This window comes from Canis lupus, chromosome 12, assembly GCF_048164855.1.
Source record: "Canis lupus baileyi chromosome 12, mCanLup2.hap1, whole genome shotgun sequence".
Taxonomy (NCBI): Eukaryota; Metazoa; Chordata; class Mammalia; order Carnivora; family Canidae; genus Canis; species Canis lupus.
The window spans coordinates 57,086,722-57,110,768 of record NC_132849.1 but is presented as its reverse complement, the minus strand read 5'-3'; the positions used below and the strand labels follow the sequence as shown (position 1 = coordinate 57,110,768).

The 24,047-nt window shown below is 44.2% G+C and overlaps 1 long non-coding RNA gene across 2 annotated transcripts; it reads left to right on the top strand.

Annotated features, from left to right (window-relative positions):
- Positions 1-243: 243 nt before the first annotated feature.
- Positions 244-24,036, top strand: LOC140601736 (uncharacterized). 2 transcript variants are annotated; one of them, XR_012004779.1, is made up of 4 exons: positions 244-1,143; positions 20,202-20,316; positions 22,888-23,180; positions 23,350-24,036. It is a non-coding gene; the product is annotated as an uncharacterized lncRNA (long non-coding RNA). The 2 variants fall into 2 exon arrangements; XR_012004780.1 differs by lacking the exon at positions 244-1,143 and adding an exon at positions 18,256-18,872.
- Positions 24,037-24,047: the final 11 nt, after the last annotated feature.

Sequence of the window (24,047 nt, the reverse complement as noted above, 5' to 3'; positions counted from 1 at the left end):
AGACTCAGCCCCCATATGTGAGACTCAGTGAGGCCTTCCGGAGGCTTCCAGATTTAAACCAATCCCACAGACATGCGACAGAATTGCCTATAGACAGCTGTATTATAGCCAAGTGCCAGCGTGTATATTTATCTGTGCCTGAGGTTCTCATCTCTTTTTAAAGAAAAAGACACACATTTGGCTAAAAGACAAAGTGGAAAAAATGTATTCTTGAACAAATATTCAGGATGGTTGCTCAGAATGTTTGAAATGATGAACTGTCTGGAAGAAAAAAAAAAAGTGCCTGTGGCAAATTGTTAGCAGGCTATATTTGGGGGTCCAAATCCAGGGCCCCCGCCAACTGAGTTCACCCAGCCCGAGTGTTTTTCCATGTCTATTTATAACTATCCACACATTCACACACAAAATATGCAGTGGACATTCGACTTCGTTTCTCGATGACTAAAATGTTCTAAATGTATCGGGTTACAGCACGTGAGAACCTTTGGCACGGCGGCCACCAGCCTGCCTTACTGGAGAAGGGATTAATCAATGTGCAGAAAACAACGAAACAGGATCCCTTGGGAATTTCAAAGTATGAAAACAACTTTTGCTTTTTTTCCTTTTTTTTTAAAGATTTTTTACTTTTTAAAATTTTTTTGCTTTATTTCCTTTTTAAAAATATAACTGACTTTTACAAAACTTGATTGCGCTCCAACCACGTGAACGGCTGAGACCTACATAGGAGGAAGGCGCAGCCTCTGGTCCCAAGGAATTTTCAGGGGAGGTACAGATACTGGAATAAAACGCCCCGAGGAAGATCGGTGCCTTCACGGAACCGTGGACAAAGGCCCTCGGCACACACAAAAGGGAGGGAAGGTAATGGGCGGCCGACCACTCCCAGCATCCTTCCTGCTGCTCCCTTCGGGGAGACACAGGGTTCACGGCAAGTATGGCCGACGCAGAGCACATGACCCGGCTTGGCCAATCAGAGCGCTCCATCCCCCCTGGGCACAGTGATTGGCTGGCGAATGATCACGCTCTCTACGCTGGACCAATCAGAGTAAAGATCAAGACTTTGGCTGGGAAAGAGACTAGTCTTTTTTTGTTGGATTTCGAGGAAGAGGTCCAGGGAGCTGCTGAAAGCAACTTTGTGTCCAGGAGGTGAGTCAGCCTTCAGACGGGCTTGATCGCAGAAGGTGAATGAAGAGACAAAAATAAACTAGTCCCTGAATCACCAGAATATTCCTTACCTAACACCATTTTTATTCTTGATTTTTCAGCCACATGAGGCAATAAATTAAATAAATTACTCTCGGTTTTTTTTTTTTTTTTTTAAGATTTTTCATTTATTTATTCTTGAGAGACATAGAGAGAGAGGCAGAGACGTAGGCAGAGGCAGAAGCAGGTTCCCTGTGGGGAGCCTGATCCGGGACTTGATCCCAGGATCTGGAATCACAACCTGAGCCAAAGGCAGATGCTCAAGCACCAAGCCACCCGGGGGGCCCCAGTTCCTCCCGTTGTTAATGCCAGTTTGGGTTGGGGTGATTTTGAACTTCCAGTTAAAAGATCTTTAACTAATATTGAATGAGTTAGGATGCACTTCCTGGAGGAGGTGGCATATAACCTAAAATCTGGAAGGTGAGGGGCACTGGGACCCGTGAGACAGGAGAGGACAGGGATGTTCCCAGTGGCTGGACAGTTGCGTGTGGCTGGAGGAAGGATGACTCTGTTCCAACTTCTCTGACCCTGGAAAATTGGGCTGGCTCAGATCGTGATGAGTAGCACAAAGGACTCACTCAGGAATTTTGTCTTAATTTTGCAGTCACTGTTTGTGTGGGTGCGTTGGGAGGTTGTTTCCTGCTTTCTCAAACTGCTTCCCAGGTACCAGAAGTTCATTCATTACATTAGCATTTGCTGTTCAGAGGACTGAGGTTCCCGATGCCTGGGTGGCTCAGCAGTTGAGCGTCTGCCTTTGGCTCAGGGTGTGGTCCCAGGGTCCTGGGATTGTGTCCAGAAGCAGGAAGCCTGCTTCTCCTTCTGCCTGTGTCTCTGCCTCTCTTTCTGTGTCTCTCATGAATAAATAAATAAAATCTTAAAAAAAAAAAAAAAAAGAGGACTGAGGGTCAGACTTTACAGCAAATGTAAGACAAAACAAAAAATGTTCCAGTGAAAAATCAAAAACTATACTGGTTTCCTAGGGCGGTCACAACAAATTACCACAAACTGGGAAGCTTAAAACAACCACAATAAAATTCTCTCACAGTCTAGAAGCTGGAAGTCCAAAAATCAAGATGTCAACAGCATTAGACTCCCTCAGAAGGCACCAGGGGAGGATCCTTCCTTGCCTCTTCCAGCAGACGTCTGGTCACCCCGGTGTCACCTGGTTGTAGTTTTACTCCAGTCTCTGCTTCTATCTTCACGTGGCCTTTTTCCCACCTTCTCTCTGTTCTCTCCTCCTTTTCTAAGGGCACCAGTCATTGGATTTGGAGCCCACCCGAAATCCAGGATAATTTCATCTAGAAATACTTAACGAATTACATTTAAAGGCCCTATTTCCAAATAAGGTCTCATTCTAAGGGTCCAGGTGGCAGGAATTGGGGGTGGGAACATCACTCAACCCGCTACATTGATCAAAACTGGAAGTCAACTTATGTTCCATCATTTATGCCACTTAAGCCATGGGTCCCCATCCTGATGCCTGTGCTGGGGCCAGTGGTGCACATTGCAGGACCTTTAGGCCTCCTGTGAGCCCCTTCAGGTGTGCCCCCTTAATTATTAGAAAAATGTATTGAGAACTCAGGATGTAAACTTGCTGCACTAAAAGCTTCCTCTTCAAGTGTAGGTACTCCTGTTGGCTTCTGACAGGGCACAGTTGTCCTTGACAAGGACGAGCAAGGAAGATAACAACAAAGGAGGGACTTGGCAGGGAGGCCTTATGACCCCACAGTACAGACGTGGCTCAAATAAGCAAAGCAGCTCACTCAGAGGGGAAGGGACAGTGCAGAGGTGCAAGGACACTCTAATCCAAACTCATGTTTGTAACCCCTCTTACTGTTTTCTTGACCCAGGACAAAAGTAGAAGACAGCAGGAAAATTTAGTGAATTACCTTGACTCTTGGTTATCCTGATGGTCAAGTCAAGGGAGAGAAAGGGAAAGCCACGGAGCAGTGTATTTGAAACTTTGAGCTCCTTCTCTGAATTTACGATCTTTATTGTCAAGTACTCTTAGTAGCATAGTGCTGGGAGGAGCAAACCCCCAGGAGATTGATCAGATGCCATCAGGACATTTTGTTTCTGGGCTGATGCGGGGGAGAACAGTGAACATGAAAGACTTTTAGGGGGGACATCCTTCAATTTCTAAATATAAAAAAAATTAGTGACTCAACTTTTGACAGTGATCCAGGAGAGGGACTTTGGATAGAGTCATTTTAGATTATTCTTTGAACCCAATAGGCTAATGTGGTTTTATGGCTCAAAAGGCTAAGCCGGCTGGGATATGATTTCGTAGGGTTTTGGAAACAAACCAGAATATCTTATCCTTCTCTTATGCAAAATCCCAGTGCATTTGCACCTGGCATTCTGTGTGCATTTCTGGTGGTTTGATGTCAAGAAAACTACTGTAATTCCTAATTTGTTTAACTGATAGAGGATAAGATTTCCATATGAGTGAATTTTCCGGGTAATTGAAGATTAACCCATGATGAACTAAAACATTTGAATTTTGACCATTTAGGGAGGACCCTTTCCAAGCGGTACCGCATGTCTTGGCACCTTCTGAGACAACGAAATGAGGTGATGACTCAGGGTCACTAGTAGGAATGTCATTTCTCATACTGCCACGTACAGCCATGCTACCAGTGGCAGGACAATGTAGCGGACACTCTGGGCTTTTGATCAGGCTGGCCCAGCTTTGGATTCCAGGTGTGCCGCCCACCAACTATGTGATCTTATAGAAGTGACCTAACCTCTCAGCCTTCTTCATCATACCTAAGGTGGAAATAATAATTCTCATCTCCTGGGGATTAAAGGAGATTGTGGATGTACATAATATACAAAAAGCTTTTAGGAGCACACTCTGACAAATGGAATGCACTTGTATCATTAGCATTATCAACGATGCACAAAAACATCAGCTATTCTTATGGCCCCTACACCGCCTACCCCAAGACTGTTGTTTTCATTGGGTTTTACATCTGTTTTGTGCTTTTTTTTTTCCTGTTTTTCTGCAGCAGCGAAGTGATCTGATTACTTCCTTACTGCCAGACCTCTCCCTGCTGAGGGGGCTTGTCCCAAGTCACCTTCCTCCTATTTCCTCATTCCATTCATTCATGAACATCCACTGGTGACAAAACACAAAGTAGGAAATAAATGCCAAGAAAGAGTTCCAGGTAGTGTTTTGAGAACTGAAGGAAAGAGAATGAATAGATGAAGCATGGGTGAGTGTGAAGGAATTGATAAGGGAGGCAAAAGAGCAAGAGGAGAATGACAGAGAACATTCCAGAAATCTGCTAGACCCCTCCCGAAGCACACACCTAATTTTCCATTGTCATCAAATAGCAGCATACAGCATCAGAGAGTTCTCTTTTGGCATGAATGTAAAGTCTAAAAGAATCTCAGAGGTCCTCTAGGGCCATGTCCTTCTGGATGCGGTTATGTAAACTTTGGTGCCTCAAACTCAACAGCTCCAGAATGCTAAATGTATCACAGTCACAGTTCTCCTTCCATGCCCATTTTGTCTGTTGGCAATACATCCAGCAACACTGCTGGAAATCTGGGGGATGTTGGGACTCCACCCCTGTGCTTGCCTCCCTCCGCCAGCTATCTCAGAGAGATTCTCCTCTCTGATCCTTTGTCCCCGTCCATTTCTGTTCCTCACCTCTGGTCAGGGTTCCTTTGATCCTTTACTTAAAACTTGACTCATTCCTAGGGCACTTGGGTGGCTCAACTGGCTAAACGCCTGACTCTTGATTTTGGCTCGGGTCGTGATCTCAGGGTCGTGGGATGGAGCCCTGTGTTGGGCTCCACACTTAGTACAGAGTCTGCTTATCCCTCTCCCTCTGCTCCCCACCCCCAAATAAATAAATAAAATCTTAAAAACAAAAACAAAAACAACTTAGCTCATTTCTTCTAACGAATGCAATGCCCTAGATCTTTTAGGGAGGAGGGATCCAGAAGACGGGACCACTGTATCAAAGCTGCAGAGAAGAATGAGGTCTGGGAAAGGTCAATACGTCTGGCAATTCAAGGCCACTTTTTTTTGGTTGTGATCCTCTACTTTGGTAGTTTTAGCCTAAAGTGCAGTTGAATCAGCATTATACTGAAATATCCATATACTCAGCAACAGAGACTTACCCTCAGCATGAGCATCAGATTTGAAAGGATGAGTGAGTCTCCAGCCCATACCCTTTATTTTGCAGAAATGGAAATTGGGTCCAAAGAGCTAAGTGTTCTTAAGTGTTCTGCCCGAGAGAATGACACAGCAGAGTCTAGAATCTCAGGATCCCTAAGTCCTACAGAACCTGTTTTTTTCCACTAAATCAGTGGTTCTCAGCATGGATTCATATTAGAATCACCTGGAGGGCTTTTTAAAAAAATACCTACATCTGACTTTCCTAGAGATTCTGATGTAACAGGCCTCAGCTAGAGCTGAAACCTCTTTTTTTTTTCCTTTATTTTTAACCTCAGTGGAGAACAACTGGACAAGAGCTAGACTAACCCTTTTCTTGGTTTAGCCATTTACCCTCTGATTCCGCTCCTTGAAGGGAAGTAAAGAAAATAATGACTGAAATATCCAAATGAAAAGTACCATGTAGAATTAGAAGACATTTGAACCAAAATGACATTAGAGATAAAATAGCCCAGTGATTTAAAAAAAAAAAAAAATTTGCCGTGGATCCCTTTCCCCAGGTGACTTGTTAAGAGGTAGACTGCTATTTCAGCAGTTAAAGCTGGAATTCATTGGCTTGCTATGGACACAGGGGCATCAGAATGGGCACTGGGGTCAGTAAGTAGAGGCCAGAAAGCCCCCAGGTCACAGGGATGAGTAGGGTATGGTTGGCAGTGCTCTTCAGTGTCAGCACCCGAGTGTCCCTGCCCACCTGTCTGGGAAGTGGAGATCGTCACAGAGAAAACAGCTGTGAGGGCCTGGGAAGTATGGCCCTTCCATGCTCATGTGTTGGAGGTTATAAAAATGCACTGTTGATTTTTCAAAAAGATTTATTTATTTATTAGAGAGAGAACGAGAGTGCACATGCTGGGGGTAGGGGCAGGGGGAGAGGGAGAGAGAGAATCTCAAACAGACTCCCCACTGAGCGTGGAGCCTGATGATAGGGGCAAAGTAGGGGGGCTCAATTTCACAAACCCAAGATCATGACCTGAACAGAAATCACAAGTTGGATGTTTAATCCACTGAGCCACCCAGGTGCCCTGCACTGTTGATTCCTTTCTTTTTTTTTTTTAAAGATTTTATTTATTTATTCATGAGAGACGCACAGAGAGAGGCAGAGAAGCAGGCTCCCCATGGGGAGCCCAATACAGGACTTGATCCTGGGACCCCAGGATCAGGGCTTGAGCCAAAGGCAAATGCTCAACCACTGAGCCACCCAGGCATCATGCCTCTCCCTCTTCCTCTCCTCCTCCTCCTCCTCCTCCTCCTTCTTCTTCTTCTCTTTTTTAAGATTTTGTCTATTTATTTGAGAGTGAGAGAGCATGAGCATAAGCAGAGGGAAGGCAGAGGGAGAGGGAGAAGCAGGCTCCCTGCTGAGCAGGGAGCCTGATGCACGACTGGATCCCAGGACTCTGGGATCAGGACCCAGGCTGAAGACAGGTACTTAACTGACTGAGCCACCCAAGTGCCCCCTGTCGATTTAATCACAGCTTTGTGGGGACTGAAACAATATATGCTAATATCTACAATTTAAGAAAACTTAATGGTTAGTAGCATACATTTATCTGTACAGTTAATTACATGCAATTGCCTTTTTTATTGTATAAACATTTTATTTAAGCATATCTCAAGTTTTTCTGCGTACGGTAAAAGTTTTATTTAAGATCCAGACTGGAGATTTTATGAATTGCTGTTGGCAGGGATTCACAGCACCCAGATGACATGTGACCTTTATAATCTGAACTTGATGACAACCTTCAAAATTGACCAGAGCATTTTTTTAAAGATTTTGTTTATTTATTCATGAGAGATACAGAGAGAGAGGCAGAGACACAGGCAGAGGGAGAAGCAGACTCCCTGAGGGGGAGCCTGATGTGGGACTCAATCCCAGATCTTCAGGATCACGCCCTGGGCCGAACAGGTACCGAACCGCTGAGCCACCCAGGCATCCCTTGACCAGCATATTGAGATCATATATCTGCCTTTCCTCTTTGGTTAAACTCCTAGTTTAATTTTTTTCCTTTCAATTGAATCACCTATTACTGGAATTAAAACAATTTTCTTGGAAATCCGTCAGGAGCTTTTGACGGATGGTTGTTCTAGAACCTGAGAAAAAATTACCTCCCTGAGCTAAGCAAGGTTAGCTTAGAAAAATCTTAGGTCACCAAATCTCTCGGAATGTATCTTAGATTTAATAGCTAAGAAAAATCCAAGGTACATTCCAAGAGATTTGGTGATTTCGATTGCATTTAACTGCACTGGTATATGAGAGGTAGCCTATGGCATAGAAATATGCTTTTGTCTCCATGCTGCAGTGCAGTGTAACACTCTAAAGACATTTTCTTTTTTTATTTTTAAATTTAAATTCAATTAATTAACATAGAGTGTATTATTAGTTTCAGAGGTAGAGTTCAGTGATTCATCAGTGTTACATAACACCCAGTGCTCATCACATCATGTACCCCCCCCCTTAATGCCGGTCACCCAATTACCCCATTGCCCCACCCCCTTCCTTCCAGCAACCCTCAGTTTGTTTTCTGTGATTAAGAGTCTTTTATGGTTTGTTTCCCCAAAGACATTTTCAGTGAGAGTTCAGGATCCACACTAAAGACTCTGCAGTGTGGGATGGCAACCAACCCAGAAAGCTCAGCTGCAGATGACAAGCTGTGGGAATACGTCCCCGGAAGGACTGAACCTGCACGTGGGCAGGTGAAGACCGGCACCCCACTAGTAACAACCACCTGGGCCCAGATATTCTGATGCTTGTGCTTTTCTTTTTGGCGTCACTTGCAAAATGCATCCTCTTGGAGTTGTAAATTATGTAAGAAAATATTAGGTAACTATGGAACTTGAGGAGGAAGTCAAGGAAAGGAGTGTGGATTTTCTGCCATTTGGACAGGTGGGGGTTCTTTTGAACAATTGAACAATTTTTTGATGCCTTTTTCTATGGGCTGTGTTTTTGGTTTTTAAGGTTCTGAGTGGAAACGTCCAGGAAATCACAAAATTGCAAAGGAAATGATGAAGCCCCACTGTACAGACTTGCCTTTGGAGGATTGCACAATCCCATCATTCTTGAGCAAAAATCTCCTCCTGCCCTTTGATGCAGGAGAGAGAGAGCCCTATTTCCAAGATCCAACACAGCAGAAACCAGGATGAGTAGCTGCCCCTTACTTTCTGACTGTAGTGGGTTGGATAGGGAATGTGACTTATTTCCATTTTCAAGGGTTGGCCTGCAGGCCTGGAGTCTGAGAGTAAGCAGTCTTTTTAATCTGCAAGAAGGACCAGCTTCATGAAAGCAGGATTGCCATTGTGAAACTAGATGCAAGATTTGAGAATTAATTCTGACCTAGTGATACAGTCATAAATAAACTATTAATAGCATGACTTCCATTTTGTTCAGTAACTTTATATCTCTGAACAGAAAGGTCACATTGTTTTGCTCTCTAGTTGCATGAAGCAAAGTTCTGGGGTTCTCTCGATAAACCCACAAGGGATTCTGTGTGATGATGAGAGCTGGATTTTTGTGCTTTTTTGGGCAGAATTTTCAATAGCGTGTTTCCTGGGCATTCTCAATCATGATTTAGAGCCAGCACTTTGGCCATTTTGTGGGGATGTCCAAATCTATACATGAAGAGGAAGTGGTCCCGGGTTGAGATAAAATCCTGCATTATATGGGCTGCATGAACCCAATTTGACCACTTGACATTTTGAGTCTAAAGAATCTTTCAATTTCTCAGACTCTGGCAGGAACAGGAGAACATCTTGGATGTTTCTAAAATTCAAGGACCTCTTTAATTCATTCCCCTTGAAGGAATAGTTAAATTTCTGGACCTCAGTTTTCCAAGGCTTTCCAGAATGGATATGTGCCATCAGCTCCCCCTGCAGGTCTGAATCTTTCCTGCCAGGAAATTCCTGGACGTCCACCATGAAAATGGATTTTGGAGAGAATCTAAATCACGTTTCACAGATGGCACACTTCAACTGCTTATAGTCGACCCACCTGTCTGCTGGGAGATGTATGTTCTGGAAAAGCACCTAGGTCTGATCTTACACGTACATAATATGCTGCAGGTAAAACACAGAGCCGAACAGGAATTCCAGGGCCCAGTGAGTGGGTTCCTTGCATAACATGAATTTCTTAATACTCTATTCTCTCTCTCCTTTGTAAGCACCATGGCCTTTTGGTAGATTTATTACAGGAAAAATTCCCTCTGTAAGACCTGTGCGCTAAGAAATGGCATGCATGCTCATGGTGTGTGAAGGCCACATACGATTTCTCAAAGAGTTTTGGATTGTCCCAAATTTTATATGCTAGGTTTTTTTTATTCATTCACTCATTCAACAAATATTGTGGTAGGTATTGTGCTATGTGACTGATATGTGATAGATCTTGTTGTAGGCACCCTGGATAAGTCCGGGACCCAGAGAGACTAAGATCCTATCCTCATGGAGCTTAAGTACCAGTGGGGGAGACACATAATAAACAAGTATATGAATAGATGTATAATTTCATGGGGAGGTAGAAAATAAAGCTGGCTAAAGGGTTGGAATGACCAGTGGGATATTGTCTTTTTGAGAGAGTTGGTTAAGGTTGGTTCAGTGAGAAAGTTGGATAAAGTGGGACAACAATTCTTTCCAACATGTGAGTGAAGAGCATGTCAGGAGACCAAAAGCAAGTGCAAGTGCCCTAGGGCGGGAATGAGCTTGTGTGTTCCAGGAATAGCATGAAGGCCTTTGTGACTAGAACAGAGGGGGTCTAAGGAGACAGTGATAGGAGATGAGATCCAAAAAGTGGGTAGAGTCCTTTGTATAGGATCTTACAGAATATGGTAGGGAGTTTGGGTTTTATTATGAGATGAGCAGCCATTGGAGCTCTTTGAGTAGGAGAATGATGATGTGATCTGCTTTGTGGTTTTAAAGCCTCACTATGTGGAGAAAAGACTCAAGGAGCATGTGTGTGGAGACAGACTCGGGCAGGTGGCTGTTGCAGAAGCCCAAGTTTGAGGTGATGGTGGCCTCGTGGTGGTCATCACAGTGGTGAGAAGTAGCCAAACTCAGCATGTGTTTTGAGGGTAGAGCCATGGGACTTCCTGGTGAACTGGGGGAGAGGGGAGTCAGAGACAGAAAGACAACACAGGACTCCTAGGTGTTTGGCCTCGGGGAACTGGGCAATTAGCTGAGACTGGGTAGACTGGGGGAGGAACAAGTCTGAGTGGGTGAGTGGAATCGGGAGTTCTGCTTGGACAAGTGAAGTTGCAGAAACTTATTAGTCACCATCTGGAGACGTCGAGCAGACAGCTGGATCTGTGAGTCTGGAGCACACTCGTGACGCAGGAATAACCAGGGGAAACTATTTATGAAAAGAGGAGCTCCACTCTGTAAGACGTGACATTGCCTTGTCCATCTGCTCCTTTCTGGGGTCTCTGTTTCCTCATTTGTCAAATGATGGGTTGGGTGGGCTCTCAGGGTCTTTTCCGCTCCTTGAGTATAAAATGGGTCATTAGCATTTAAACTCAAGGGGCAGCGGGAGTGGGCTGAGCCTGCTGTCACTGGGACAGAAGACCAAACCGAGGCATAAGACCCGGAGAAGACTGGCAGCTTACCTTAAGAATCAGAACTGGAAATTCGTCTTTGCAAAGCAACCCAAGCTGCTGCCTGTTTTGAAAGTAGGGGTGTTGGGGAAGGAAACACTTCAGCTGCAACAGATGAACTTGCTCAAGGCAACACAGCATGCCACGGGGGTGGGGCTGTGAACCGGATCTGCGGGGAAGGGCAGCGAAGGGGCCTACTGTCATTGCCCTGTCCCCCTTACCTCCAAGACCCATAGGCAGCACTGGTGTCGCTGGGAGCATTGCAAATCAAGAAAGAACATGCCCATGGGGGATTTTGTTTTGTCATTTGCTTTACTCTTTTTGATGCTGTCCTAAATTGCCTGGAAAATTTTTCAGTTTATTCTGTTTCGTCTCTCATTTCTCAGAAGTAGCCTGTAGTGGAAAAAGACAGCAAGCATTTGTATTTTGTCTCCCACATTTATCAAGTGCTACCACACCTCTCACCACCTCATCGGATCAGAGGAACAGCCGGATGGGCTGGGAAGGTCATTACCTAATCCTGTTTCAGAGATGGCGAAAGCCAGGGGCCAAGAGGGGCCAGGAGGTGAAGCAGTTTGTTCAGACCACATAAACAACAAAGGGGATGGACGCATTTTCAAATCTAGGTTTTACAAACCCCCAACTATTTCCTCTTTCCATCACTCGATTCAGCATTCCGAGCCAAGAGGCTTGAATAGATTACTTGGCCAAATTCTCGGACACCGCTGTGGCCCAATGGATTCTTTAGTTACTTTCGTTTTTGGATTGGAATGTAATTTTAAATGACCTTGGTTTAGTTTTTCATGTTGCTTTATTAAGCTTCCCTTATATTACTAAAGAGTGAGGCCCATGACACATCCGAAACCACGTTTTTGAAGCACTTCAAATAGAACCATTAGGCAGTGCGCCACGTTTAGAAATATTGGCTTTCTCATTCTTTTCTATGATGATCCTTGGCACAAGGGAAGATAATGACAGCAATATCACTAGGAAAGGGGTGATTAAAATCTAAGTTCATGCATTTTGGCACATAGGAAGCGTAGGATGAGGCGGCCAGGGGATTCAAGTCCAGAAGAGCCTTACGATTGGTTGCAGTTAGTATTACCACCTAACAAACTATCCACACACAGCCCCCACCCAACAGAGAAAGATTAAAATGACTGTTCTGCTATTCTCCCGTATTCTGTGGTCCAATGCTTAGACAAGGCAGTGGGATGGCTCTGCAGCCTGATCCAGCAAGATTTCAGGGCTGGAGGTAACTCCATAGCTGGGGCTGGAAGCCCTAGAGACACTTTACTCACATGTTTGGTGGTTGATCCAGCCATTGGTGGAACCTCAGCTGGAGCAATTGACTGGAAGAGCATCATATGGCCTTTCCAAGTGTTTGGGCTTCCTCACAGTGTGGAGACTTCTTACATGGAGACCCATGGTTCCAAAGGCAAGTGTCCCAGAAAGTAAGGAAGACACTGTCTTGCCTTTTCAAATTAACCTGGGAAGCCATGCATCATCCATTTTACACATTCTGTTGGTTACAGCCAAGTCACAAGCTTGCCTAGAGTCCTAGAGGTGCATAGGCCCCCCTCTTGACGGAAGGGTGGCAAGGTCATGTAATCGTGTAAAATGGAAGGCACTGTTGCAGCCATCTTTGGAAAATCTCATCTGCCATTCTAGTGGGGATACATTACCTTTGGGTTTTCCCAGCAATAGTGAAGGGACATGCTCATCAACCAAACACCATTAAAGTATGGCAGGGGTATGGCTTATGGCCAGTTACAACCAGTTGGGTTTGAATCTTCTCTCCCAACCAACCAACCAACCAACCATCCCAGAAACCAATCCAGAAACAACCTGGCTAAAGCAACACCTAGTAAGTGGCAGATACTGGGCTAAGAGGCAAGGATACAATTGTGAATCAAACAGGTCTCTATCCTTAAAGAGCTCCTGGATCTTAAGCTAAGGTGCATAAAACTAACTGGGGTGGAGGTTTAAACTACAGATTCCTCTCTCCCCTCCCCCATTCCGATGCAGTTAGTTCTAGTTGGCACCTAGGACTCTGCATTGTAATGAGCCCCTTGGGTGGTTCTGATATGAAAGGTGTGAGGAGGGCACTTTGAGACATAGACCACAGTGGCTTCTGTGCTGTCCAGCTAGCCGCAGCTGGCTCGGCCTCTCCGATAGGATCTGAACCTCAGCCCTGGGCTAGGTGGGGCCTCTAAAACTCTCTCAGTTCTAAGTGTAACAGCTGCTCCTTACATCAGCTCTTCTCATGTTTTTTAGATTTAGAATTTTCTTTACTTCCTTTTAGTCAATCCTTTGTAACTTCAATCTCTTGTTATAGTTAATAATTCTATTAAACTTTGCCTGTTCAAATTACAATGTGATTCCTCTACAATTGTCCAACAAATATTCATACCCTTTTTCCTGATATTTATGGGGAAAATATGTTTTCCTTCTCTGCTGATGTTGGGCTTGGCCATGTGACTTGCTTTGACCAATAGGATATGAGCAGAAGGGAGCATGTACCAGTTCCCAGCCTAGGCCTTAAGAGGCATCATCTGTTTCTACTTGCCCTAAGGATCAACCACCATTCCTCCAGCCTGGGTCCCCAAACAAGACTGTCCAGCCAATCCACAGACCTGTGAGATTGAAGATGAGTTATAAACATTTAAACCACCAACCTTGAGGAGGGGAGGGGCAGGGGAACTGTTACACGGCATCACTTTGGCGATATTTGATCAGTATACTATCTCAGGGGTAGCTGCTGCAAATACAAGGCAGGACAGGTGGGAGGGGAAAAGAGCAGGTGGGCCTCCAGGAGATTGGCAGCTGTCCTAGGAGTGGCCAATGATACTGTGACATTCCAGTATTAGAATAATTTTTTTCTTCCTGACATCAGAACATGTTCAGCAAACTTTTCAACCAATAGTACTAGAATAGCTGGACCTCCGCAATGTAAAAAAAAGAAAGAAAGAAAGAATATAGACACAGACCTTACAGCTTTCACAAATATTATCTCAAAACAGATTATAGGCCTGAATATAAAATGCAAGACTTTAAGCTTCTAGAAAATAACATACGAGAAAATGAGATAACCTTGGGTCTGCGACGACTTTTTAGAGACAACACCAAAAGCATCATCCATGAAAGAGAAAATTGATCAATTGGACTTCACTGAAATTTAAAATCTCTGCTCTATGAAAGATACTGTTAAGGGGCAGGAAAGACAGGGGACACCTGGATGGCTCGAGCCGAAGAGTGGGCAACTCTTGTCTTAGAGTCATGAGTTCAAGCCCCATGTTGGGTGTAGAGATAACTTAAATAAATATTTAAAAAGAGAGAGAGACAAAAGAGACAAGCCACAGACTGGGACACGGTGACACAGGCCAATGATACCAAGCACTGGTGGGGATGGGAGCAGCAGGGTCTCTCACCCACCACTGATAGGAATGCAAAATGGTGCAGCCACCTTGGAAGGCAGTTTGGAGATTTCTTTGATACCTAAATATAGGCTTAATGAGAGATCTAGCAATCGTGCTCCTTGGTATTTACCTAAAGGAGTCAAAACGTAGGTCCACATGAAGACCTGTCCATGAATATTTATATCAGCTTTATTCATAATTAACAAAACTTGGGAGCAACCAAGATGTTCTTCAGTAGGTGAATACATCCACACCATGGAATATTATTCAGACTAAAAAGAAGTTATCAAGCCATAAAAAGATACAGAAGAACCTTAACCACAATATAAGCTTAACACTTACGCTGCTGCACATGGTATGATTCTAGCTGTAGGTTACTCTGGAAAAGACAGAACTATAGAGACACTAAACGGATCAGTGGTTGCTGGGGGAGGGGGAGGACAGAGAAGGAGGGATGAAGGGGTGGAGCACATGGGGTTTCAGGGCCATGAGGCCATTTCGTATGATACGGTAATGGTAGATGCAAGACATGAGGCATTTGTCCAACTCACAGAGCACTAGGGCACAGAGAGCAAATCCTAGTGTAGACTCAGGGCTTCGGTTCGTAGTAACGTATCCATGTCGGTTCATCAGTTGTATGTAACACGTGCCACGCTAACGTAGATGCTGTTAAAAGGGCCAACTATGAGGAGAGGCGGGGTATGGGACTTTGTACTTTCTGTGTACTTTTTGCTGTAAATATAAAATTGTTCTAAAGTAGGAAATCTATTAAAAAAAAAGGTCATTGAAAGGAAAAATAAAAACTCAGTAAACATTGATTTTAGAAGTTTAGGCCCCTCTCTCCCCACAATTATGCCTGGTGTAATGGATTATTTCTTTTCGTGTTTACAGTGGCACAAGATAAAAATCATGCACACTTCATGTTTTTAAAAGATTTATTTATTTTGAGAGAGAGAGGAAAAAAAGAGCAGACAGGGGGGCGGAGCAGAGGGAGAGAGAGAGAGAGAGAGAGAAAGACTCCCTGCTGAGCTGGGAACCCCTACCCCCACCCCCGGCATGGGGCTCCATCCCAGGCCCCCGGGATCGTGACCTGAGCCAAAATCAGGAATTGGCTGCTCAACCAAATGAGCCAGCCAGGCACCCCACACTTTGCGTTTTATTTAAAACATTTCGTAGTTACAGATAGAGGTATTTACATTTCACTTTAGCACGTTCGGCTCATCCATTGAAAATATTGATATGGAGAATGCTATCAGTGTTTTCACTGCATTCTGCATCGCCCTCACGGCGAAGGCCGAGCCGGTGGGAAAATCAAATCTCCCCTCCCAGATCTGCCTCCCATGTGTGGTGGTAACAGCAATTTCTAGAAGAAAGGTCCTGGTCCCACTGCCAAGTTGCAGCTTCACGATCGTATGCCAAGTGGCTGTTTTCCACGGGGACGACTCATCCAGTTGGCGTCACCCTACACAGTGAGCTCCTAAAGATACCGCGGCTCTCAGCGCTGACGTCAAGCGGGATGAGAATGCCACACAGCTGATAGCTTGCTCCGAGTCCCAAATTGGAAGCATGAGCTTGCCCACATCAGAAGTTCCAACTAACCTGACAAATGAATCCTCAAATGCTCCTTATGATCACTTGTTTAAAAAAGCTCCACTGATTTTTCATTGTCCTAGGCTGCTGCGGATGGTTGCCTCTCAGGAAGCAAAAAAAAAAAAAAAAAAAAAAAAAAAAAAGGACAAAATCAAGTGGAATATTTCTCCAGGCAGGGTAGAAAGAACAACATATAAAAAAGGATCAGAAGTTCCACCACTGAAAAGAATAGATGCAGATTCCTGATCAAGAAGCCACATCTTTAGGAAAGTAGGCTGTGTGGTTTTATTTTTAAATCGAGATGCCATAAATGACACACACTTCACAGCATGCACTCTATGTACTAACCTCTCTCCCCTGGCTTCATTTCATTCTTTTCTACCCTCATTTGCCCTTTGCCCCAATTTTCTTAACTCCTTTTTATAAATACTGTATTACACGTCTTCATAAAAAGTTGGAAATGCTGTTTGGTACAATGTGAAGTGCAAATAAGTAAACATGCCATATCATAAAGCATTAATAACTTTCTGAATTTGCTGTGACAGGTTGTTTTAGGTGAACCGGCTTAAAATATCTGAAATCAAGCTCCATGGGGTGCCCGGGTGGCTCAGTTGGTTATGTGGCCTCTTGGATTCTGCTCGGGTCGTGATCTCGGGGTGGTGGGAATCGAGCCCCAGGTTGGGCTCCATGCTCAGCGGGGAGATTACCTTGGGATTCTCTCTCTCCCCCCACTTTTTTTTTGTTTTTGTTTTTGTTTTTGTTTTTGTTTTCTCTCTCTCCCCCTTTGACCCCACCTCCAATGAATAAATTAATCTTTTAAAAAAAGTTCCTTAATTGAATATAAAAATAAATATTCCAGATTTTTGAAATCAAGGTCTAAACAGTTATACCCCCAATTTTATATACCTCCCAGTGTGTGTATATATATATACATTTTATATATACATGTTACCTATCATCTATCATCTATCTACTGAGACATATAATACGAACTTCTTACTAGAGTTTCAAGGGTTCACGGCTTAACTAAAATAGCTTTTTACTGAATTACAAAGCCAAACCCAGAAACCAGCCCTAGTGATTTAGTTCAATTACTTCTTTTCCCCTAGTGGCCTGATCCTGCGTGTGTTCATACCCACGCGGACTGGTCATGGGAAGAACCATGAAGAAGGGAACTTGACAGTATGGCTGTCCCAACTTGCTAGCTAATATTTGCCCCAACTTCTGAAGAGTCATCCAAAAATTAACACATGTTGTGGTAGCTACAGCCTGAGCGCAAAGAATTCTAGAACCTCAAATCACACAGCCCGAGAAGGGGGTCACCTTTGTTTCTAAAGGGAGTCTGGAACTGAGTCATACTGTCTTGGGTCCAAACCCTGGCTGGTGTGAGGACTAGGTGTGTGGCCCGGGGCAGGCATGGCACTTGCCCGCTGGAGCCTTGGCTTTTTCATTTCTAAAATGAAGAAATGATGCCCACCTGACAAGATAATATGGACTAAACTAGATTCCGTACTGTAGTGACAAGCATGTGATAAGGGCTCAGTAAAGTAATTATTAGGAGTAGATAATAGTTATAGCAGCCATGAAATGTAATATGATTCATAAAATCATGCCACATCTGAGTGTGGCTTAAAATCGCAAGAGTCCAAATATAACATGTACCTACCACCCAATGTTCCTTTTCTCCCAGATTAAATCCAGCAGTGCAAGTGAGCGGGGTGATTTGAAAGGATTGTAAATACATTTTCAAAGTTAAATATAAAACGAGAGCCCGCCTCCAGACAGCCAAGTTGGCTTGGTTGACATTTTCTACTGAAGTTATCATTAGAGGATCCCAAAGAATGTTGCAAAGTACTGGACACGATGTTCAGCTTCTCCAGAAAGCTGACAAGTACTCAGCAATATAAATAGCAAGTCGGTGCCATGACCTTATCTCTCATTCACCAGATTATATGATTTGAATAAGTAACCGCATGTTAAATGACACAATTTTTCAAAGGCTGTTAATTAGGCAACATCTCAATGTTTCGAGTCTGATTTTTTTCCTACCACTAACACATTTTTGTCAACCAGAGGCTAAGAAATAGCCAATGTGAAAATATTTTCCCAAACAGGAAATCAGTTCAAAGTATGGATTCTTAATCTGGGCTATGGTACAAAATAAAAAATAAAAGATACTACGGACACACAAAATCATTATTTTTAAAAGATTTTATTTATTTATTCATGAGACAGAGAGAGAGAATGGCAGAGACACAGGCAGAGGGAGAAGCAGGCTCCATGCAGAGAGTCCGATGTGGGTGGGTCTCGATCCCATGACTCCAGGATCACGCCCTGGGCCGAAGGCAGGCGCTTAACCGCCGAGCCTCCCAGGGATCCCAGACACGTGAAATTATTAACCACATTTGTTTTACTCACAGGAAGAGGCAACATTTTGTTTTTCCAAAGTTTTAATTTATGCTCTAGCTCATCACATATAAGGATTATATAATTTCTTGTGCCTCCCTCTTTTTTTGAGGAAAAATGAGTAGAGATTTAAACAACAACCATGCTAGTTTAGCGAAAGGGTCATGACACATGTTCTATGAGCGACTTCTCTTATCATGAGCACCGAAGACTCTGGCTCAGTCTCCTAATCAATCATGCTTCGGTTAAACAGCCAGCTGGTTTCTAAGTTTATATTTCATTTAGATGTGTTCCATATTTGCCGGTAGTGCAAAATTCAGGGCTAAAATGCTTTATTGATAACCATGCTGCTAGATAAATCAGCTTAACTACTTTAATAGCTTAACTTCTTTTTTTTTTTTTTTAAGGTTTTTAAAGTAATCTCTACAGCCCAGTGTGGGGCTCGAACTCACAACCCCAAGAGCAAGCGTCACATGCTCCACCAACTGAGCCAGCCAGGTGCCCCTAATAGCTTAACTCCTGATTGGCATCCTTGTGATTAATCCTGGACAATGGAACATCTCTTGGTTAAATATTTTACATAATGAAATGTAACCGGTGAAATTATGATGTATTAACACCTGGGGGGGGGGTTACTGTAATTTAGTTTATAGAATTTTGTTTTATAAAACTTTTCTTGAGACAAAAATGTTCTCTATGCCATCCAGGGTAGGAGCTAGCTACCTGCCACATCTGGCCACTGAGCACTTGTCATGTTGCTAGGGGGACTCAGGAACTGAAGTGTTCATTTTATTTAATTTTAAGTTAATTACAACTTAGGGGCACCTGGGTAGCTCAGGCGGTTATGTTCTAACTCTTGATCTCAGGTCTTGATCTCAGGGTTGTGAGTTCAAGCCCCGAGATGGGCTCCACTCTGGGTGTGGGGCCTACCTAAAAATTAATTAATTAATTAATTACAATTTTTTTAAAAAGGATTTTACTTATTTATTTGAGAGAGCATGTGAGAGAGAGAGCATGAGCAGGTGGAGGGGTAGAGGGGGAAGCAGACTCTCCGCTGAGCAGGGAGCCCCAGGTGAAGCTCGGTCCCAAGACCCTAAGATCGTGACCTGAGCTGAAGGCAGCTGCTTAACCGACTGGGCCACCCAGGTGCCCCTAATTAATCACAATTTAGATTTAAAGAGCCACATGCAGCTAGTGGCTTCTGTATTGGAGGGTGAAGGTTTACAGATTAAGGTTTAAAGCTGAAATAAATGTCCTGTTATATAAAGAGCACTCTGTCCTGTATGAATTGGAAATTCAGTCTCTCTCACTGAAATTTGTAAGTTTGTGAGAAATAAGAGGCCTGCTGAGACCAAAGTACCAAAATGATGCTTAATTTGTTTTCTTTTTTTTAAAGATTTTATTTATTTATTCATAGACACAGAGAGAGAGAGGCAGAGACACAGGCAGAGGGAGAAGCAGGCTCCGTGCAGGGAGCCCGACGTGGGACTCGATCCGGGTCTCCAAGATCACATCCCAGGCTGCAGGCGGTGCCAAACCGCTATGCCACCAGGGCTGCCCGCTTAATTTGTTTTCATCTTAATATGGTTTCTGGACACAGTAGGCTTACCAAGAATATCTTCCTTTTCTGCTACAAAAGGAAGACATCGCCTAAGTGTAACTCGTATGGTTTTAACTCTGATGTAACTAGTAGCTATTATCAGTCTTAGACAATGTGAACACAATAACCAGGAGGAGTATGTGTTTTGTGTTTGTCAGACGTTCATTTCTTTGTAATTATTTTATTTTATTTTGTTATTTTATTTTATGTTATTTTTATTTAAGTAGGCTCCATGCCCACCATGGAGCCCAGCATGGAGCCCAATGCGGAGCTTGAACTCACAACCCTGAGATCATGACCTGAGCTGAGATCAAGAGTTAGACACCCAACTGACTGAGCCTGGTAGGTACCTTTGTAATTATTTTAAAAATAGGAAGTCCTACTTCTTGTAATACTGGGAAAGGGACATTTTGGTTTTGAGAAGCACACTGAGCTGAAAGTTGCACCATCCATTCTTCCTGGAAAGTCTACTTTCATCCTTGTCTTCATAAAATTGGATTCTTCCCACATTTTCTGTCTTATTCTTCATTCCAGGCCTGGAAACGGCTTTCAGGAAGGCCTGCTCTGGGTCATTATCAGGATGACAGTATTCTAAGCCCCAAGGAGCAATGAGCGCCCAGTCTCTACCCCTGCCCCTATGGCTTTGTACCCAGGCTGTTAGACCTTGCCACAGCCTGGGGGGCCACTGTCATGCCTGCCCCACACCTCTCCCATTTTTTCAACAGAGGGACAGCCTCAAATCCTCATTTGTCATTCCACACCTGAGATCTCCATTCAGATGTAAGAATATCTACATTCAGTTTGCCTTCTTTTTTTTTCTAGAGATTTTATTTATTATTCATGACCGACACGGAGAGAGAGGCAGAGACATGGGCAGAGGGAGAAGCAGACTCAATGGGTCTAGGTTTGCTTTGCATGGTTGTCCTTCCCTAGGAGCACATTTTCCCCTGGAGCTCTCTGCAGACAGTCAAGGGCAGCCTTCGCGTCCAGCCAGGTCCTCCTGGGTCTTGGGGATCAAGACAAGGCAAGCTGTGCACTTCCCCCCAGTGTTTTCCCTGCTCCTGAGCCGCCTGCCCAGGAGCTGTGAGCACGTGCTCTGAACGGGACTGAGAAAGGTTCGGGCGTGTTCAGAAGCCTCAGCACAGGAGCTGCTGCCTCTGGCTGGCAGGAGGCTCAGGGCCCAGAGTAAGGACATGCCCTCGAGGACAGGACAAAGTCACCGCAAAGTGTACTAATCAGCCACAAAACCGGCTCCAACCTATCTACCTCTTGGGCTTGACATGAGTTATAAAATGGTCTTAACAGAACCTACTCGCAGATGAGAACAGCTCGTTGGGCTCTTCTGACACTCGGTCCTGAAGACAGGTGAGCACCGTGGCTACCGGCTATAGGAGGAAGTTAAGACCAGATGTATTACAACTTTTTTCTTAGGGGGAACGTAAAGTGTGTGAATCACCATCCCCTTCTTTGGGAGTTGAAACACGCTCGGCTCCGGCCAGAGCTTTCAGTGCACAACAGTGTGCATGGCAGGCCTGAGTGCTGTGGATGGCTCCATCTGTCCCTGCGTTAGCACACGGGTCAGCCCAGCGTCTTGAAAGAGGCAGCAGCACCGACCATGGAAGGAGACTGATGGGCTGATAAAGATCCAAGTGTAAATAGCCATTCAATTACAGCCTCAGCTGAAACAATTCAGATCAGCCTCATTCTTATTAGACTTTCTTTTTAAAAGATTTTATTTATTTATTCATGAAAGACACACAGAGAGAGACACACACACACACACACACACACACACACACACACAGAGGGAGAAGCAGCCTCTCTGCGGGGAGCCGGACGTGGGACTCGGTCCCAGGACCCCAGGATCATGACCTGAACCAAAGGCAGCTGCTCAACCACTGAGCCACCCAGGTGCCCCTCTATTAGACTTTTTTTTTTTTAAACAAATCAAATACTTGCATATTAATATGCTATGTACCAGGCCATGTACATCAAAAATACCTTACCCACTTAGAAATATTAACTCATTTAGTCCTCGTATAAAGACCCATGCATTAGATTATTTTTTTGGACACAGAGGAGATGACAACTCCTTTTTCCAGGCCAGGTCCTATGGGATACCAGAGCCAAACCACACATCCAGACTAAAACAATTGTGTTTCCAAAGCATGTCAGACCACTTTCTGAAATCTAACAACCCTTTTTGAAAGCGATCAATAACTAATCAATAGCTTCGGTATAACCCCTACATTTTCTACAGTGGCTGCCCCAGAAATTAAAAATAATCTTTTATGGGGGATCCCTGGGTGGCTCAGCGGTTTAGCGCCTGCCTTTGGCCCAGGGCGCGATCCTGGAGTCCCGGGATCAAGTCCCGTGTCAGGATCCCTGCGTGGAGCCTGCTTCTCCCTCCTCCTGTGTCTCTGCCTCTCTCTTAAAAAAATAAAAATAATCTTTTTTCCTTGCCACTTACTTCCCCCTTCGAGTCCCTCCATATGAGGAGGGAGAAAATGGGTATTTACTGAATGTTTATTTTAAGCCAGTTACTGTCCTCATGCAGGATGCTTTCATGGACCTGAGCTCAGAGAGGTGAAGTAGAGGATTTCCAGGCTTGTGCTAAAAAGTGAAAGTTCCAGAATTGAAGCCCTATTGGCCCACGTTTTTTGAGGATGGGGACTTTATTTATCTCCATATACCCTCCTCTGTGGACACGCAATTCTATCGCATGGTAGTTATTTGTTAGCTGGTCTCCGCGGGAACCATGGTGAAAGGCAGGGGATGGGCCGCATCTGCCTTTCAGGCGCCTGTGCCAGAGCTTGGTCACCGTTTGATAGACCCCTGCCTGCGCTTCATCTTTATTGGACATAAAGTCATCACGTACTATGCCTTATAATTTCCAATTACTGTCATTTTCAGCTTTTAAAAAGCAACATCGTTCCTATTGGTCCTAAAGCTTAAAAATGAGGAAAAGCTCGAAGATAACTCACAGCCATTGAGCATGATTCTTAGGTTCGCTCTGAACCAGGCGAATACCATGTAACACGTTGTGACATCATACGTTTTTCGTTTTCCCTACTCTCGATATCGATGCAACCACATCTCAGTCAAGAAGGCCAATCAGGAGCAGATGTCGGAAGATCCATGCCCTTTTTAGTGCAAAGAAACCATGATGCATCAAAAAGAGGCTGGAGAGAATAAAGAACAGAAAGGTCAGCAATATTTAAACTTTTGCATTCGATGGAATCTCTCTCCCTTTATAAATAGATGGATTATGGGCAACAGTGGTGGAAGGGAAACAGGCCCCATGAAAGTCTGGCTCAATCTGAAAATAATTTTTCTCTATCAGTTGTATTTATGTTCGTTATTTTTCCATTACAGCAGCTGCGTTTGGGAACACCTAGAATAAATTCTAGAAGAAATGTGCAGAGTCATTCGGTTACCAACCTGATGTAGAGAGAATGGTTTTCTTTTCTATCCGCCTACACCTCGGCTACGTGATCAAAATGCTACAGAATCACCGGGGAGCGCTTCCCAGCCCCAACCACACACCCACTCCATTCGGAGCCTGGGTCCTGTGTTGGAACGTGGTCAATGTAAAGACCAGGGGGCTACACCATCATCGCCCCAAATTCCAGGGCAAGGTGAACAGTTGGAGTTGCCACCTCTGTTAGTGCTCCCAGGTTTTAAACAGGCTGCAGGGCTTCCTCCCCTCACCCCAGTTTCAGACTATATGTAGACAAGAACTATGTGAGAACCTTCTCTTCATCAGGGACCCTGACAAGAGGTGCAGAGATGGGCGCCTGGGTGGCTTAGTCCTTTGAGTCTGCCTTCCGCTCAGGTCGTGATCTCAGGGTCCTGGGATCGAGCCACACTTTGCATCAGACTCCCTGCTCAGGAAGGATCTGCTTCTCCCTTGGCCCTTCCCTCCACTTGTGCGCGTGCTCTCCTCTCGCTTTCAAATAAATAAATAAATAGATAAAATCTAAAAAAAAAAAAAAAGAAAAAAAAAAGGCTTGGATTCGCTCAGTTCAAACCATGTTTCAAAACACACCATGAGAATGCAAATCTAAGAAACA